The 19,059-nt window shown below is 46.8% G+C and overlaps 1 protein-coding gene across 6 annotated transcripts in view; it reads right to left on the reverse strand.

Moving 5' to 3' along the window:
* Nucleotides 1-17,834, reverse strand: part of SUSD6 (sushi domain containing 6) — a 93,624-nt gene extending 75,790 nt beyond the window's left edge. The window contains exon 1 of one of the 6 annotated variants that reach the window (XM_019922059.3): nucleotides 17,552-17,834. The gene's annotated coding sequence lies outside the window, so the exon portion shown is untranslated. Of the gene's footprint in view, nucleotides 1-4,880; nucleotides 4,901-16,926; nucleotides 17,067-17,164; nucleotides 17,413-17,551 lie in introns of those variants that run through there. The other 5 variants (XM_019922054.3, XM_019922066.3, XM_073800321.1 and 2 more) reach the window with 5 other exon arrangements.
* Nucleotides 17,835-19,059: the final 1,225 nt, after the last annotated feature.

Here is a 19,059-nt window from a genome sequence, read left to right on the forward strand (position 1 = left end):
GATATATTATGGAATAAGAGGCAAAACTTCCATTCACTATAAAAAGAAAACAGGAAGCTTTGAAGATTGTTCCCACTGCTGCTTGCAGCTCTACACCCTCTTGAGTGGGCTTGGACTTGGCTTCCCAGCTCTACTTCAGAACCTAAGCAGAGGGAAGTCTTTTAACATGCAGACCAACTCCAGGGCCCCAACAAGAGAAGGAGTCCTCAGGTATAGGGTGGATCCGGTGATTCTAAAGCACACATTGAGAAACACTGCTTTGGGGTATTCTAGGAAACTTTTTTTTTTTTTAATTGATTTATTTATTTTTTGGGCTGCGTTGGGTCTTCATTGCAACGCGTGGGCCTTCTCTACCTGTGGTGAGCGGGGGCTACTCTTCGTTGTGGTGCGCAGGCTTCTCATTGTGATGGCTTCCCTTGTTGCAGAGCACGGGCTCTAGGCGCACAGGCTTCAGTAGTTGTGGCACATGGGCTTCAGCAGTTGTGGCTCACGGGCTCTAGAGCACAGGCTCAGTAGTTGTGGCACATGGGCTTAGTTGCTCTGCGGCACGTGGGAATCTCTCCGGACCAGGGCTTGAACCCATGTCCCCTGCATTAGCAGGCGGATTCTTAAACCGCTGCACCACCAGGGAAGCCCCTCTAGCAAACTTCTGAAGCCACTGCAGGATTTGAGAACTAGGTCATTAGATGTTGATGGCTAATTCCCCCGAACCGCTAATGAGACAGATAATCACTTTCAGTCATAGGCACCGCATGTGAAGAAAGCTGTTGATAGAATGGAGTGGAGGGAAGCAGGAATTCAGAGACTTCAATTCCCAAAGCTCTCTTTACAGACCTGCATCATCTGAGGAAGCCATGTGCCCCTAATCTTCCACATCTGAAATAACCTGGCTAGAAGCTGCCCCCCAAAATGAGATTGATTCCTCTGAAAAAGAACTGCCAAAGAAGCAGTTAACATTGCATATTAATGACCAAATTCAGATATCCTTAATAGAAACTTCAACACCTAAAGGCTGAGTGGGGAAGAGTTATTTTTTTTTTAATGTGTGATTTTTCGAAGTCCCAACACAAAGCTTGTTGCCTAGGTCTTTGCACTCATTTGTAAATTGAATAAAGATGCACTCTCGCTTTAAGGTTTTGCCTCTCTGTGTTTTAGTCAGAGTTAGTAAGTGTCCATCCACATGTGTGAGCTCACCGATTCTGTCCTTCCTCTTTGGCTTAAATTATCTCTATGTCAATTGCATTACTATCCAAGAAAGATGGCTCCAAGTTCGGAAACGGTTTTGGTAATTTGATTAAGTTGTACAGAAATGCTAGTGCTTTCTTGGGCACCAGTGATCTTTCCCTGATCCTTTCTGGTCTCTGAGGGTAAGTCCTGGCTGCTGCCTCCCCTTGAGGTGGGACCCCCTCTATTCTCTGATTTCCGCAGGGTCTTCACAGAGGCCACACAGTCCAGCCAAGACTTCAGATTGTCTGCTTCTACTGCTACATACCAGCTGTGCCATCCTAGAAAGTGTTTTTTATCCTCTTTTGGCATCAATTCTCACAACTGTAAAATGGGTATAATATAAGCAACCTACTCTGAAGTTGCTGCGAAGATTAAACAAACTCATATATATAAATCACTTGGAACAATGCCTGGCACACAGAAAGCACTCAATACGTGTTCTCTTTTATTATGACTCCACCTTGCAGTGCTAAGAAAGTTTTGCATGAATCTAGAGTTTTATATTTTTGAAGCAGTCTCAATGCATTATTACTACAATCAGCCCTCACAATAACCGTTTAAGTGAGACAGGACTTAAAAGTTTATGGATGCTTCCTGCTATAAGGAAAAGGAACTGGCCTGGCCTGCTCCTCATGAACTGTTTGCTCATTAGTCCCAGTCACTGGGTCAGAGACCCATCTCCATCATCTTTGGATACCACTCCCCACACACATGCCAGCAGGCGTCAGTAAATCAAGGCTGAACTGCACTGAAGGTTTACAGCAAGGGCTAGCCGTGCTATAAACAGAGCAACCCCAGCCTTAAGGCAGGGAGCGGGAGAACAAATCAGAGTCCCTGTTCTAGGGAATCCCTGGCTACCCTGAACACAGAGACAAGAGGGCTAATTTCCTAGTCCTGACTCCCACCTCATCCCCGAGAGGAAAAGGAGCAGCTGCAGGAGAGGGAGCAGCCAGAGGTCACTTAGAGGGAAATAGCAGAACTGTCCCTGCACAACCTCGGAGGCAGCAGGGAATCAGGAAAATATAACACGGCGTTACCCAGCCCCTCCTGCCGGGCCAAACGGGGATCCATAAATGCGGTGTTTCAAAGGCGAATAATGCTGCCTTCACTAACTGAGATGGGAGTTGCTTTTGAGTAGAGTACAGGCCAGTCTATAAACACCAGGGATTAAAAGGCTTACTGTGGGGCCCGACTGCCACCGGCCTAAAGACAGAGTCTACCTGGCCCTCCAGACCCCAAACTCCGCGGCACTTCCTTCAGGGAAGAGCTGCCATCACCCGATGGTGCACCCCCTCAGGGTGATACCGTAACCCTTTTTCTTCTTCTCTTTTTCCACTTCAGATCACTTTGCTAAGCAACCTCCCCTTTCCGCATCCTGCACCCAGCACCACTCACTCCCCAGCGGCCCCCCAGCAGCTCCCCACCTGACCCTGTCCTCTGCTCTCCAGGCATTTGTTTTCTGCCTCCCTCACCACCTCATCCTCCACGCCAACAACTTCCTAATGCACATGTATTTTATCTGCCATGAAAACAACACAGGCTTCGGAATCCTCCCAACCTTGGTTCGAGCTGCACACAGTTACTTACAGTACTTAGCTTTTCAGAGCTTGGTTTTCTGATCCATGAAGTGGAGACAGGCCCTCCTAGGTACAACACCTAGCACAGGACCTGGCACAGAGCGTGCACTCAATACTTCCTGCCTTGTCCCGCTCCCCACGGGATTTTTCTTCCTTCTTTCCTGGGCTCTGGGACCCTGATACAGTCACTCTTTCTAGGTATCACACCTGCTACATCCAAAGGTCTCAACTCAAAGGAGTGACTCAAATGAGGAACATTTTAGTCCCCAATGTTATCTGTGTAGCAGGCACATTCTGGGCACATGGTCCCATCAGCAACCTTCAAACTACACTAAAGAGAGGACTGGTCACCTTCTATCTCCCCACCACAAATGACCCATTTAATGAGAAAAGTAACCAGAGGGGATGGGAGGACACGGAGTTGAGAGTCACTTGTGGCAGAAGCAGGAGATAAATAAAGGCCTCTGTAAGGTAAGGGTAGCATTTCCACATGCAACTAAAAACCCCAAAAGGAAAATTCCCATAATTCCACATTTACATGTAAAATTTTTAAATCACTTCTGACAGCAAGAACATCTGCCAGTTTTGCTAGAAACACCATCTGGTTCATTTCTGATAAGCCCCAGGCACAACTTCGCACAGGCCAGGAACTGCCTACAGTTTGGTTCCCAAAAGGTGGCATCCTCCACGACAGCTCCAAGGCAGTGTGCCACCCCTCCCTCCCTGGGGCCCGAAGGCTGCTACTGCTAGTTCATGATTAGACTTGAAATAAGCCCGGAGCTTGACTCTTTTGTAAGTACCTCCTCCAAAACTTCCAAGCATCACCCTTATATCCAGAATTAATTTAAGCAAGTCTCTTCAAAACCCGATAAATACTACAGAAACATGACAAACAGCAGGAACAACTTGTGTTTCAGAGGGGCTTTCATAAACCAGGTGGGAGGGCAGCTTCTCCACTGAAGAGTCTTATTTTTCAATTAGCTAAGAGTAAGAGGGTCCCCTCCACGAGGTCTTTAAGCTCCTCCAAGTACCTTCCTTTTGCCAAGCCAACAGGAAACACTTTGATGCACTTCATGGAGGTCTTCAGGCCACCATGGATAAGGGAAAGAAAGCAGCCTGGGAGTCAGAGCAGACTTGTCTCAAGGTGCAATGACTTGGTTTGTGATGCCTCAACAGCAGGCCTATTCTTCAGATCCTGACGGGGAATTAAGCATAAAATGTGAACCCAACACCTACAGCAAGGATATACCCCAAAGAAAAATGGACTACAGGGTTCAGCAGCCACCACTAAACACAAATGGAAAAAGGTGTATTTGAAACACACGAAAACAGGATAAAAACTATCATGTGCAAGAGCCTGTACAAATATGCACACCCCTGGGACTTCCCTGGTGGTCCAGTGGTTAACAATCCGTCTTCCAACGCAGGGGACGCGGATTCGATCCCTGGTCAGGGAACTAAGATCCTACATGCCGTGGGGCAACTAAGCCCGCCTGCTGCAACTACTGAGCCCATGCACTCTGGAGCCCACACGCCACAACTAGAGAGCCCGCGTGCTGCAACTACTGAGCCTGCGCACTCTGGAGTCTGTGCACCACAACTAGAGAGAAGCCCACACGCTGCAACAAAAGATCTCACAGGCCACAACAAAGATCCTGCGTGCCACAACTAAGACCCGATGCAGCCAAATAAATAAATATTCAAATAGGCACACTCCTTCTTCTAGCCCACTAAGCAAACCTGGGGTGGTAAAGCTTTAAACACTGTATTGCCCGTATTGTTCACCAATTTTTGGTGTTTCATGACCCTTGTGAAGATGGAGCAAGGCAAATGTGGTAAAGAGAGAACTGAGAAGGCAAGGGTGAGAAACATGCAGTACAAACCGAAGGTGAGAAACTGGGGCATAATCAGCTCTGGCCTCACAACTGGGTTTGGGGATGAGAATCTCTCACTCTCTGAAAACAATGCTGGGCAGAAATCACTCAGCGTTTTCTTCCTCTCAAGATGTGTATACACAGAACAGGAGCCCACAGAGAAGCTCAAAACTGATTTCCCACCAAGTGTGGCTTCACTCACCCATTCAGCCGCACAGACAGGCAGCTAGCTGGGGAGCAGGTAGGAAGCCACCAGCAGTACCGAAGTGGTGTGCAAACAGGCCTACCCCAGAGAAGCGGAGCGTCCTTGCGCTGGCCTTCCAGGACAGAAGGAGGAGGGCTGGGAGGCTGTCGGTGTGGACTCCAGCAGCAGGGCAGTTAACAGAGAAGGCCAGACTGGAGGAGCTGAGAAAACTGAACCCACAACAAAGGCAGTGGTCAGGAGTCCACCACCTGACAAGCCAGGAGGATGTGAAAGAAAAGCAAGAGGAAACAATCCCCTCCCTTTTGTCAGTCTGGATGCGGTCCATCTGCCTTAGAAAGTAGAGGAAGGATGTGGCCCTAAACTGGCCTCTCCCCTTCTCGGACAAACTGACCCTCAATAATCTCCGCTGTCCAGACCAGCAGCATGTTTCACATCCGGCACCTGGCCAGTGCTTCGTGTCTGCCCATCGGTGAGACCTCCCTGGTTTGCTACTTGGGCCAACAGGCCACACCAGCATCACCATTTCTGCTGCTAACTCAGCCCTTGGCCTTAAGACAGGACACTTGTCCTAAACTACTCTGTGCCTCTCATTCTGTAACTTTAAAGTGGGCGTCACTCCCACCTCACTTCCAGGGTAACTGAGACGATAATAGCCAGTAACAGATAATATTTACTGAGCACTTACTATGGGCCAGGTACCAGGCTAGCTGCTTTCCATGTCTCCTCCAAACCCCCCTATGTAGTAGATACTGATATTAACCCCCATTTTCAGTTTAAGAACTGGGGCTTAACAAAGAAACTTATCCGAAGTACACAAGCCAGGCAGAAAATCTAACACTACAAAAAGCAAGGGTCAAATACTAATTAATACCACTTCTTCCCCAAATAAACTGCCGTGAGTATCTTTTACTTGACAGACACTGAACCTAGTGTTTTAACTATCCCATTTTATTTGGTTTTCATAACAATCCCATGAGGGGTTACTTTTCAACATAATTTTAATTATTTAAGTTATACATGCCAATAGTGAAAATTCAAATGAAACAAAAAGAAAGTTTAAGAAGCTATAGTTTCCTGTTACCCTTTATCACCCCAGAATTCCCACCCCAGGTAATCGTTAATATTCTGGTAGCTACCCCTCTACAGACAGGTAGTGGTAACATTATCACCTCCATTTTACAAGTGATAAAACTGAGCATCTGAGAGGTTAAATTTGCTCAAGGCCATACAGCTGGGAAGTGGCTGAGCTGAGACGGGAAGCAGGGCGAGGCTGATCCCAAGGCCGCTCTCCTCCACTGCCTCCCACTCAGTACCCACTCCTCGAAACAATCGTCCATTTTCATTCACCATAGGAAAGGGGGAAGCTCTGCCTGGCCCACAGCCAGTCTCACTTCTCCACTTTCCCAACCAAATGGAAAAAGCAGACAGGCTGTCCGAGCACACCCTGCCCCAGGAACATTGGCACTGCTTTATGTTTTTCAAATCTAAGCTGTCCTGGATGAGGCAGGACCTTCACCTCCAACCTCCTCACTGCCCAGGCAGGCTCATCTTCTGCCTCTGAAAGTAAAGCCAGGACAATGGGGAAGAGGAGGTCAAGCCAGGCCTACAGGAGACCTTGGATCCCCCTGTCAGCAAAAAAGGACACTCTTCAGGGAGCTCTTAGGAGTACTGAAGCGAAGACAGTCCACCTTTGGAAACAGCTGCGGGGGGCATCTCAGGAAGGCCCGGACCCACAGTTGGTGCCTAGAGTCAGAACACACCTGCAGAAAAACAGAACAAGACTGCAGCAATGCTGATACAGACTGCAGAGCCCTCAAAACCCCCATCACAGGGCCCTGAGACCCAAGGAACTTAGAATTTCCGCTCTGGCTCACCCCCAAATGGACCTCTAATAACCTGAAAACTGCACAGGATTCTAGATACCAGGGCTTTGCCCCTGTGGCCTCCCTGCTCCTCCAAAAAATAAAAGTAAAAACCTTCTCAGACTATATGGCAATGCTTTTTCCTTAGTTAGGAGATGAAATTTGCCCTTTCTAATTACACACACTTTCACATCTCTGTCCCATCAGTACACAAAAACATACCGACCTTTAGAGTACCTATGCTGAGATGGGGGTAGGGACGAGGAAAGGGGTTGTTACATTGCTTTCCACACAGAAGTTAAAATTTATCAAGTCTGCAATTCCAAGAGCTTTCCTATTCCCCAGCAGCATACCAGTGTTTGATTCAGCCTCAGCCCTGGCTGACTCAGCATCCCTATTTACAAGCACAGTGGATGCTAAATGTCCACTGGTTACCAAAGGCCTTGGCTTTCCCATTTGTAAAACGGGACTGAAACCTTCCTCACAGTAATTATCTGATTTCTTATGTGAAAGCACTTTGTAAAATAAATATATCTTTATTGCTATTAATATGAATGCCCCACCTACATAAGTAAATGAAGAGGAAACTTAAACCACCCCTTCCCTCCTCAAGGGGTTTGACATCTATGAGGGGAAAAGATTAACCAAAACACTGGAGAACAATTCAAAACCTTGCTTATACTGTGCTGCAAAGAATCCCTGTGGGGAGATGATTATATGGGAAAGAGCATCCAATACTTGTTCAATTAATAAATGAGTTCAGATGCACTGCTTAACAAACATCTACTTGTTACCATCCACAGAAAGTTGTACCAACACCAAAGGCTCTGGAATCTGTTCATTCACTGTCACTCACACACACATCCCAAGAAAAACCATCAGCGTTTGCAGAGAGCAGCCCTTCTTTCAAAGATGTGATTTTTCAAAAGCATTCACAGACCTTCAAATGAGATGACCCACACAATTATATTCTGTAATTCCAGGAGCAAAAGAACCGCCCCCAGAAGAGCTCAGTTCTGGAGAACAAACAGAAACAAGCCATCCTGTGTTAACTACTTCCTTGCCTGCAACCAGATTCACAGTGGATAACATATATATATGTAAAAAAGGCCAAACCAGTAGATGCACACATGTAAATTTGCTTTAGGGTATGACTGATGCCTCCTGAGGCTTTTAAAAGAATGACAGAGTTTTCCAGAAACAAAGACCTGCACTTGAAAATTAGAAGGGGTGACTCTCTGGTCTTGGATCAAAATTCCTACGGGTTCCTATAGATTGTTTTTGACTGGCCTTGCTAAAACATTTTGGACAACAGCCAATACCCTCTCTTTGCTTCTCCTCCTCCCACCTCCATGGTTCCCGAGCTGTCTTCTTTTCCTGCCACCAGTCAGAGTAAACTTGGTAAATGTTAACAGCTTTTTATCACCTTGTTTCTATTTGGTTTTCACTCAAACCAAGCCTCCCTCCAAATGTTTCTTTTTTGGAATTTCATCAATAATACCACTCTTACATTCCTTGTCATCAAGGCTTATGGACTCAAGGTCACCTTGCCCTCTCACCCTTTTTACTTTAATCCTCTATACCTGGTCAATCCTTCTCAACCAGCTGAGTATAAAGAAGTGGACAAGACAGTCACTGACCTCAGGGAACTTCCAGTCTCAGCCTAGAACCTGAGCCTACACGGAGATGGCTTACCCACAGAGGTAAAACATACGGGGATGTGCTTTTATTGGGACCCTTATTTGTGCCAGTAGTGTTCTAGGTCCTTTACTGCCTCCAGCAGGTTATAAAGCCAGATATATCAGGAAGAGACACAAATTAACATATCTAAAATTGAGGCTTGAAGGACATGGAGAAAAAAAAGATTCCCTAAGGAATTCACACCACTGATCCTACCTATTTCCCTTCTCCCAGTTTCGCACTGTTGAATTCACACCCGCTTTTCTCTCTAAACTAAAAAAAAAACAAAAAAACAAAAAAACAAAAAAAAACCACGTCAGGGTCAGAAAACATTCCCACATTAAAAACTGGTTAGTTAAGTAAAGCTGGAAAAACGGAATCCTCACGCCAAACTCCTAGACCGAGCTTGCTCTACAGAGAAAGGCAATTGCTCTCTTGCTAGAGAGGCCAGGAGGAATTCTTCAAGGGTATTTTTCAAGTCCTCCTCCCTTCCAGGGTGGTTGCTGGTTTGGAGCACAAATGTCCCTGAAAAAGCCAGAGCCACTCCTTCAGAGCAGCCAAGCTGAAAGTCTGCTTTACACAACAGATTCCTCCAACGCTACTGTCAGACTAAATAAAGCGTGGGTATTCCCCCAGACTGTTAACTTCATGAGGGCAAGTGCTGTGTGCATTTTGTTCTTGTTCACAACTGCATACCTAGCACTTAACCACCATGGGCATTCACTGAATACCGGCCACACAAATGACTTGACTTCCTTCCTTCCTCTTGGTTTCTGCAGCAACCCTCTAGCCACCTCCCACCAGCCTGACATCACAGCCCAACCAGATTTTCAGCTCACAAATTATGAGAACTTGAAGGTGCATGTAAAGGGGAAAATAAGATGGACCCATGAAATCTTATGCAACCCAGAGCCTGTTTTTCTTGCCATCCTGCTGTGTAACAAGCAAAATTCCCACAGGACTGAAACGAGGCGGTAGATGGCCTTCCCACGGCAGAGTGTCTACCTGGGAGTGGATGAGAATCAAGGATTGATAAAAGTGCGCACCAGCCAACATACCATTTGTTAATTCTCTAAAAATGTTCTGAGCATGCCAACTGAAAGAACAACACCCACTGAACACCAAACTGCTCACTGGTTTTCTGGGATGGAGAAAGCTAGCATATATGACACCTCAACCCAAGAAGTCTATTTCCTTCCTGGCTGGTTAGAGACACAGTTAGAGACGTGTGTTCACACTGCATTTGGACGGGTGGCTGACCCACATGAAATAAACCTGAGGATATCAGAACCACAGTTGTGAAGGGTTTCAGTCTGCTAGGAGGGAGGGGCCATCAGCCGTCCTAGACAGCATGTTTTCAAATACTGGGCAGTCCTACTACATCTAGGCTGCCACCAGCACCTACCTGCCACTGTCCCACCTGGGTGACCAAGACCCAAAGGGGAAAATGACTCAGGAACCACATCCCATTGGCCTGGAGTCAGGTGGTGTTTTCTAAATTGTAAGGAAGCACAGTACAGAGATAAAAGAGTTAAGCAGGCCCAGCCTAAGCACAACTCCCATTTTAAGAACAGTTCTTCTTAAGAACTGAATTTAAAGACTCATTCCCTTTTGTAATTTCACTATTAGACTCAAAACCACAATCACAGAAGGGATAGGAGTTTGTTCCTAACGATATCAACCACATACCCTTCTGGGCTCCAATCCCCTTTCCTGGAACAGGCCCAGAGAAGAGAAGTTGATCACACTGGGATAGAAAAAGTACCAGACTAGGAATCTGCAGCCCTGGCTTCTCCCCTGGCCCTGTCATCACTCAGGAAAATGAGCTCTGAGCAACCATTTCCCATTTTTCTATTCTATAAAGTGAGGCTGTAAAATGAGACCATCCTCGGAGTCCCATCCTCCCAACTCGAGCATTTCATGAGCTCTCTCTGGTCACATGCTCGGCTTGTTGTGCAAGAAGTTTTGGTAACATCTGGATACTACAGTCAAGCATTCAAATCTTCAGATAAGAGTCCTGTCTCCTTACTCAGCCTTCTGAGACTCCTAGTACTTGGGAACAGAATTTGTATTACCAGGTAGAGCCACTCCAAATCTAAAACTTCTGGCAGTGAACAGTGGCAGGGAAGTTATGGCTGTATTCATACACATTTACACACACACACACGAGGGAACTTTCTGGAAAAACTGGTCCTTGGACTTGGCTCCAGGTGAAGGAACCTGAAACAGGTACAGGGGAAGATGATTCAACTTCCTAGTTTTTGTCTGGCTTGTTGGACAAAGGGCATGTGCCCTGTGTCCCATGTGTTTCTGAGGTAGAACCATCTTGACTCTCTGACCCTTAGGTGGCCTACACATGCACAATTTCAAGAGCTTCTGGGAGGGATCTAGGAGCAGGAAAAGCAAGACCAGCTATTGGTCGCGAATGCTAGGAATTCCAATTAGAACAAGAGTGAAAGGAGGCACTGCACTATTTCAGTACTGAGGCTGCTATGATGTAAAACCACCCAGGGGTAGATTAATCTGTAGAGGAAATGACACTCCCAGCAGCACCATCTGTTCCTCTTTGTGTCTGGCCTGATCTATATTTTAAACCTCGGGTGCAACTAAGGTCCACCAGTAAGAACCCATAAGAGCCGTTCTAAAGAACATTCTCTCTCAGGCCTGCGTTTAAACCACACTCACAGCCCCTCTCCCTCCCCCGCTCACGGGCTGGCTCTCTATTCAGCAAGCATGCCACTCCCCAGTCTAGCAGCAGCCTCCAAGCAGGTGCACAGAACCCTCGCGTGGAATTTTTCATAAGGAAAGGGAAAACTTCTGAGAACTATAAATTACATTGATAAGGAAGGCTCTGTGGGGTTCATGGCAACACTCTCTCCAAAAGACACAATGATGCAATTTACAACTGAGGCTTCATGCTGAAACCACGCCCCCCCCTTTTTTAAAGCAGCAGTACATGTGCACTGAATCGAGGCACTAACGCATCTGTCAACTCACTACTGTTTAAAGTTCCGCACCAAAGATTTGGAAACAATGCTACTGGAGAGTTCAACCCTCTTAAACACTATACATATATATATATATATATATATATATATATACACACACACACACACACACACACACACATATATATATACACACACATATATACATACACACACACGTGTATATATATACATATGTATACACACATATATATAATATAGGTATATATATGTATATGTGTAGCACCTTTTCTTAATTCAGGGCAACACCCTCAACACCACAGGACCAAGAGATTTCGCTACACTGTTCTTGCCCAAACAAACTACATAACCAAGTAGAACGTTAACTCCAAAGTAGAAATATGGATGCAGCTTTTAAAATATCTCCCTGAGAAATGAGAACATATGTCTACATGAAACCCATGGGTTCATGGCAGCATTATCCATAATAACCAAAAAACACAAAAAACCCAAATGACCATCAGCTGATGAATGGATAAACAAAATACAGTAGTATATCTAAACAACAGATTATCCAGCAATAAAGCAGAATGAAGTAGCGATATATGCTGCAACATGGATAAACCTCAGCAACATCATGCTAAGTTAAAGAAGCCAATCATTAAAGACCGCATATTGTATGATTCTATTCAAACGAAATGTCCAAACAGGTAAACTATAGAGCGGATGAGTGGTGCCCCTGGGCTAGGAGGATTATAGAGGAATAGCGACTGACTACTAATGGAGTTTCTTTTGGGGGTGATGAAAATGTTCTAAGATTAGATTAGGTAAGATTATGGTGATCGTTGGACAACTCTGTAAATATACTAAAATTCACTGCTTGTACACTTTAAATGGATGACCTTTATGATATATAAATTACGTCTTAAAGCTGTTTTTAAAAAATGTCATATGACAAAATAAAATCACCCCTCCAAAAAAAAATATCTCCTTGAGAAAACTTAGAAATAATCTAGATGTATGAGAGAGGGTATTTAAATCACAGCTGATCTATTTGATGGAATTTTATAAAGCCACTAAAAATAATTATAAAGGCTATGTGTTATTATAGGAAAATGTTTATGCTATAACATTAAATGAAAAAAAAAAACGAAATACAAAATTGAATGTTACAAGGACTACCAACTAAAAGAAAAAGTAGAATACATGGAAATGATGTTTGTGTTAGGTTGGTAGAATCATAGTGGTTCCCCCCCTCTATTTTCCAAGCTTTCGGTAATCTTGTCCCAGCGTATTGACGATTAAAAACAAAACAAAAAAAACCCCTCAGTCTTCCCTCAGTTTGCCTTGACTACAACTTAAAATGCAAAATAAGCAAAACCACTTTGTTCTCTTTTTCAAGTTCCCTTTTTTAAACTTCCATCCACTTAGTTTATTGAGATCAACTGAGAACCCAAAGAAGGAAGAATGGGATAAACACTCCTCCTCTCCTATTCCCAGAAGCTAGTTTCATTTTCCTGGCTTTGTCAGAAACCAAAGCCAAGTCTAGCCAAAATTTCAGCAAGGAGAGTCTACACACAGGGCAACTCATGTTCTGTTCTTAAACTTCTGTGGGCGAGGGCAAGTCACTGCTGGCAGGAGGCTGGATTTGGAAAGATCAGACTTTCCCCCTCCTTAAAAAATGATAGAAAGAAAGGGGAAGCTGGGGAAAAGCCCCTATTTGTGTCTGTCCTCTGAGGTTTTGTGTCCAATCTCCAACTACAGGAGGAAAGAATCCTGAGTCATTTAATCTTTCACCACAGAAGATCCTCTTCTGAGTAGTAAATAATTGTCAGTCACCACCTCTGCCGTCTGCAAACCCACTGAGCACCTCTTACTATCATCAGGAATCCCAGGCTACCTGTCCCCAAATCAAGCAATGGGGCTCTGCCAAAAAATAATAATAATAATGGTACGTGTGTGTGGGAGGGGAGAATACATTTAAGGGCACACTGCTATCAGGTAATTTTAAGGATCCACCAACACTGGCGACAGTAACAGGGAGCTACATCTGTTTCTGCTTGAGAAAAATGCTTCAATAATATCCTGTCTCTGGAGTACTGCATGAATTCTTGGCACGCGGCTTCAGATGCTTCAAGCGTGGCTATTTTCCTTTTTTGAGATATAAGAGCCAGGGAGGGAGAATACATCACAGGCAACACGAGAGTCTGTGAAACCCGTTCAGTTCTCACCACAGTCGCTGCATTTTCTGCTCCATGAGTCTCTCACGGAGACTCAACTGTCCCCTAGTCCTGACAGCAGCACAGGTGGCCTTTCACAGCTGAAGTGACCCAACTTGGCACCACCGAGAGGCCTACCAACAGAGTGGAGACTTCCACACTCAGGTAAGAACCAGAGGATGAGAGAGCAAATAGAGGAATCCTGCTGGTTTCTAGGCCAAAGAACTAAAAGGGAAAGAAAAAGGACAGCATCACAGACACAGGTGAGCACAAGAAAAAGGAAACATCCACAGGTGCCTGACAGGCTCTGCCACTAAAACCTAACCCTTGTAAGAGGTGCCTCTTTCCGCAGTACCTCTACTATTTCAGATAAAGGTTTCACACGGATACACTGGAACTTACAGCCATCTAAGGGAACAACAGCTGCTGCCTTGAATCCTAGCCGGGGCAGGAGTGAACACATCTTGATACTCAAGGACGGTCACCCCCATGCTGTCCTGAAACTGTCATTAGTCTCAGATCCACAGCTGTTAGCACCTTCAAATACTCATCACACACACACACCCCAGCCCCAACCCTGAGCTGCATCCTTCATTCCCGCCAATGGGGAAACAGCCCTACCACATTACAGGTATCATTTCTCATTGCTCTAGTTTCCTGCAATGCGGCAACATAACTTAAAAATACTAATTTTTTAACAACCATTCCCATTAAGTGAAGCCTCACCACGGTGGGATATGTGGGTGGCCCCTAGACTGAAGCCATCTTGAGGAGAAACCAGGGGAAAGAGTCTCTATTATCATACAAGCAGGTGTCCTAATCCTCAACACTCAAGTCTGCACCACAGCAATATTTGCTTTCAAAGTTAAAAAAAAAAAAAAAAAGGCACTGGGCTTCTTCCTCTCCTTGTTCCTTCCCATCTTTCTCCTACTGCTTGAGGGAATGCACTCTACACAAGACTTCCCTACTGTCTAGGTGGATGAAAGAGGGAAAATGAATCCTGCTCGGCAGCTTTCACTAGGAGATCGCATGTCAAATTTAGGAGCTCAGTAAAACACTTCACGCATGGCAAATACACAACCGGGCCTAGCGGGTCTGCAGACATTCAGGCCTCCAAGCAGGCATTTCAGGCCTGTAAACAGAAATCACATCCCTGCTGCTGCCTTTCGGTGAATCGTCCCTGAGTAAATGGGAAACTAGAGGGGAAGACAAGCACATGTGCTCTCTGGCCTTCCTTCTCTGCCTGCAAGAGGCTCTGCTAAAGACATTCTCCCCAGTTCACTTGTTTTGGTACGGAAACGAGGAAGATTACGTGGCTCACTAACTTTTAAAAAAATACTGTAATTCTCTGAGCCCACAGACAGATACCAGTAGTTACCTGGCTATCAGAAGAGCTAAGAATGCGGAAAGAGAGTACTAGGAAAGATTTAAAACATAAGGCAAGTTTTTTTCTGGAGAATGTAAAAGCATAGAGGAAGTGAAACAACGCTGAGTAGCAATAAAGTTGAAATAAGTTCTTACTTTTAAGAAGCCAGATAAATTATTCCCTTTGGACGGTGCATATGTGTGTGTATCGAGGGGGAGGGTAGCTAGAGGAATTGCTGCCCTGGGAACGGCAAGGAGGAAACCCCCTGCCAGGAGATGCGCCATTATGTAAGAGCACAAGTTCAGTCACCACATAATGGAGACCTGCCAGGAAACCAGACAAAGTGCTGAGGTCTCTTCATCTGCCAGCCTGCATCTGTAACACCTCATTCTACCTTTCTTCCTCTTCTTTCTATCTGCCCACATTCTGGGCTTTGAGAAGGCAAGCCTCAGTAAATAAGTTGAACTGCCATTTGACAATGGGTTTGCTCTCCGGGTTTAAGCACTGCAGGGCAGAGAGGCAGGTCCTACTCTGAGCACTCAGGGACCTGTCCCCGTCTAGCTGTAGGTAAGGTTTGGTTTCATATGCCATTTCTACTACAGTACCCAAAAGACCACCCTGTGGACAGGAAGTTCTATTTATCAGGACTGGTATCAGTATTGTTCTCTATTTAATGCACTGCTCAGGACTTCCTTAAGCAGCAAATGGCCACCAATGAAAATTAACAACATAAGCCAAAATAAATTGACTTAAAAACCATGAACTCTGTAAGAAACGGCAGGGTTCTGCACTGCCATTCACTGCAGTAACCCCAATACCTAGCACAGTGCCCGGCATATATTCTGTATCACAAATACTTGTGAGTACTAAATTAAAAACAAGAATGAATGAACCCACGAATGTTCTGCAAACATACCATAAATGTGCACCTTGGAGAAAGAAATAAGGATGCGCATGATCTGAGAAAGCCTGAGGAAGTAGTGCTTTGGACAGAGTCTAGAAAGACTCCAGTTTCAATTTTACCAAATGGTAAGCAAACTAGAAATTAACAGTATAATCTAGTAGTTCAGGGTGAGGGCTCTACTATGAGATACCTTTGTGACCTTGGGCAAGTTATTTGTTTGGCTTTGCTCTCATCTGAAAGAATGAGGATAATGACAAAATCTACCACAAAAGTTTGCTGTTTATTAAATGAGATCAAAAAAGTAAAGTTCTTGGCACAAAACTCAGTTCACATTAAGTCCTCAAGAACTTTCCTCTGTTATTGCTATTATTTTTTCATTATTAAATATCTCCTCTACTGAGGGGAAGGTAGATGTACTCCCCATGCCCCAAACTCTGAAAATTTTCATTTCTGGTTGAATATGCATCTAGCTAAAAATGGAAAGCCCAGAAAATTCAAAACTCAATGCCAAGTACATGTCTCTACTAGCCTCACTACGTGGTGACAATTTGGGTGTGGAATTCCCAAAACAGAAAAGGTGTATGTATGCATTCACCCCATTCATACATATTTTTTAAATCAGAGCAATGAAAATAACAGAAGTGAATTAACCAGTGTAAAGGATGGAAAGACACTCTTGTCACCTCTGCAGACCTAGAAAGGGTGTAAAATACCTACGGTTTAATTGAACTGGGTAGTTTCACTGCACCTCTGTACAGAGCACACACAAGCCCAGTTAGCAAGAGCAGTAAAGCCCAGCGAGCTGCCTGCCACCAGGGGACATTCTATGGGAACAGCAGCATCAGGCCTCACTGCTGAACTTCCCTCGAACCAGCTGGAGATTTGTTCTCGACGCCTCTTTTCTCCTGGGTCTTTCGGTCCCCAAAACCACCTCCCCCTCCTGACCTCCTTACAGGTAACTTTTCCCACTTCAGCAGCCCCACAGTCACAACCCTGTGGGAGGGTCAGACCGACACCAGTATTTGTCTCTAAAAACCAGAAGTGAAAAAAGAAAGTCTACATACATAAACAGGAAGTGGTTTCGGTGCGTCTCAGCCCGGATACTAAAAAAAGTTTTTGAGATTAAAGACCACACGAGGTGCGGGGGCTCCAGAAAGCTCCGGTGCTCGCACACCCGGGCTCCAAGGTACCCTCGGAAGTCCACCATCGCTAAGCCAACCCTGCCCCAGCGCAGGACCCGCAACTTTAGCTGGCTTGACGAAAAAACATTAACAGTAATAAAGACAGCCAGCCTGTGACTACCTCCCAGCGACCTGCAAAATGTGGTCTCCACCGTGAATTCCGAGCCGGAGCGCGACCCCGCACGCCCGACGAGGCCCCGGCGGAGCGCCCCGATCCCGGCCACCAAGCTCCCGGCCGCAAGCCGGCCGGCCGGTCTTCCTCCCGGCCTCGGCACAGCTCCCCGCCGCCGCCCTTCCGCCCAAGCCGGCACCGGGCTCGCCGCCGGGCGTCGTGGTGACAGCCGGGCCGGCGCAGGAAGCGCGGAGAGCAGCCGACGCGGGGCGGCCGTCCGGGCTCCCCAACGTCCCTCCCGGGCGGTGCGCCGGTCCTGCGCCCCTGACAGCCGGCCGAGGGCGCCAGTGACACAATGCCCGGCCCCGCCGCCCCCCGGCCGCGGTGACAACTCACCCGGGGAACGGCGCGGCGACCTCCGGGAGGCGGACGCTCGCAGCTTCCGCGGCGCCGGGATCCGCTCCGCCGCCTGCGCGCGCCCGCAGCCCTCTTGGGTCTAGGCGAGACCCCGTGGGCCCTTGTCTGGCTGGCGCTGGCCGGCGCTGCGGGAGGAGGAGGCGGGAGGCAGGGGACGAGGATGTCGCCGGCTTAGGAGAATGGAACGCGGCGGCCGTAGCAGAGGCAACGGCAGCAGTACGCGCGTCACCGGCCCAGCTGTACCGCGCGGGCGGGGGAGGCCCGCGGAGGGAGAGGGGAAGGGGCGGGCGAGGGGCGGGGCCAGGCGCGCACGCAACCAGCGCCGGCGTCGCGCTGCCGCGACCGCCCCGCTGGGAAGCCCCGCCGGTCGACGGCTGGCAGCACGCAAGCGCCGCCGGTCGGCCCGCAAGCCCCGCGGTAGGCGAGACTGGGTGGGCGGGGGGTGTTCTTAAAGGCACCGTCACGCCAGCGCTGCTAGAGTGGACCGGGCGGTGGTACAGATTCAGGCTGAGATGCCTTTGCGCTGCACTCTCCAGTTCTTTTACTATTATTATTGTATTACTTTTTGGATTATTCGGATATTATTTGGATTACTATTATTTGCAAAGAATTGGTTTACTCTCCGGTCGACAAGGCGCTTTCATTCCTGTTGCCTTCTTAGCTCAGGAATCCCTCGCCAGGCCTGTCGCTAAGCGGTACTTCTCCCTATTAAGCGGTACTCCTCAAACTATGTTGCAAAGCCTACCAACCTCAAAATTGTCCCAGGAGTGCAGGTGTAAAAATGCAGATTTAGGGTCCAACGTCCCATCATTCTGATTCGAAAAAGCTACGATTGGACTCTGGAATTTATCTTAAAAAGCATTCCTAAGGGATTCCTCAGCACACTAAAAGCACGCGACGGATCTCAAGGTTCAGAAAACTGAAGTTCAGAGTGCGGACTGGCAGAGTCCGGGCTAGAACCCCGCCACCACCTAACTTTATTTCCCATCCTGAGCCTTGCCTCCTGGGGCTATTTTCCAACATATGCTAGTTTGTGGACTTTATAACTACAGCATCTATAAGTGATCCCACTGCGGCCCTAGGAGATACGTCCTCTGTATTTACAGGGCTTGTGACCCCTTAATGACAACAGTTTTGACTTTGTGGCCCAGGGCCTTGAACAGTGCCTGTCTCAGAGGAGCTCAATTAATGTTGAGGCGTTCCTACTTGAAAAACAGTGGCAGAGTCTGCGCTCGGACCCAGAGACTTAAGCCTCTGCTGCAGATTGGGTAAGGCAGGCTCTCCTTTCTGATGCCCTTTGGACACCCTCTCAGGGCCTCTCACCTAGCCTAGTTCTAACAGGTTCTCTGGAAGAGTGCTGTGAATTGAATTGAATTTTTGGTTGAATTTTTGAGGTAGCTCAAACAAAGCAAGCAGGGTGTCATGCCGACCCCAGTCCCGCCCGACCCCACCACCATGCACACACACCCATCCCATTCTGGGCCCCA

The sequence above is a fragment of the Tursiops truncatus genome, chromosome 2 (assembly GCF_011762595.2).
Source record: "Tursiops truncatus isolate mTurTru1 chromosome 2, mTurTru1.mat.Y, whole genome shotgun sequence".
Classification (NCBI taxonomy): Eukaryota; Metazoa; Chordata; class Mammalia; order Artiodactyla; family Delphinidae; genus Tursiops; species Tursiops truncatus.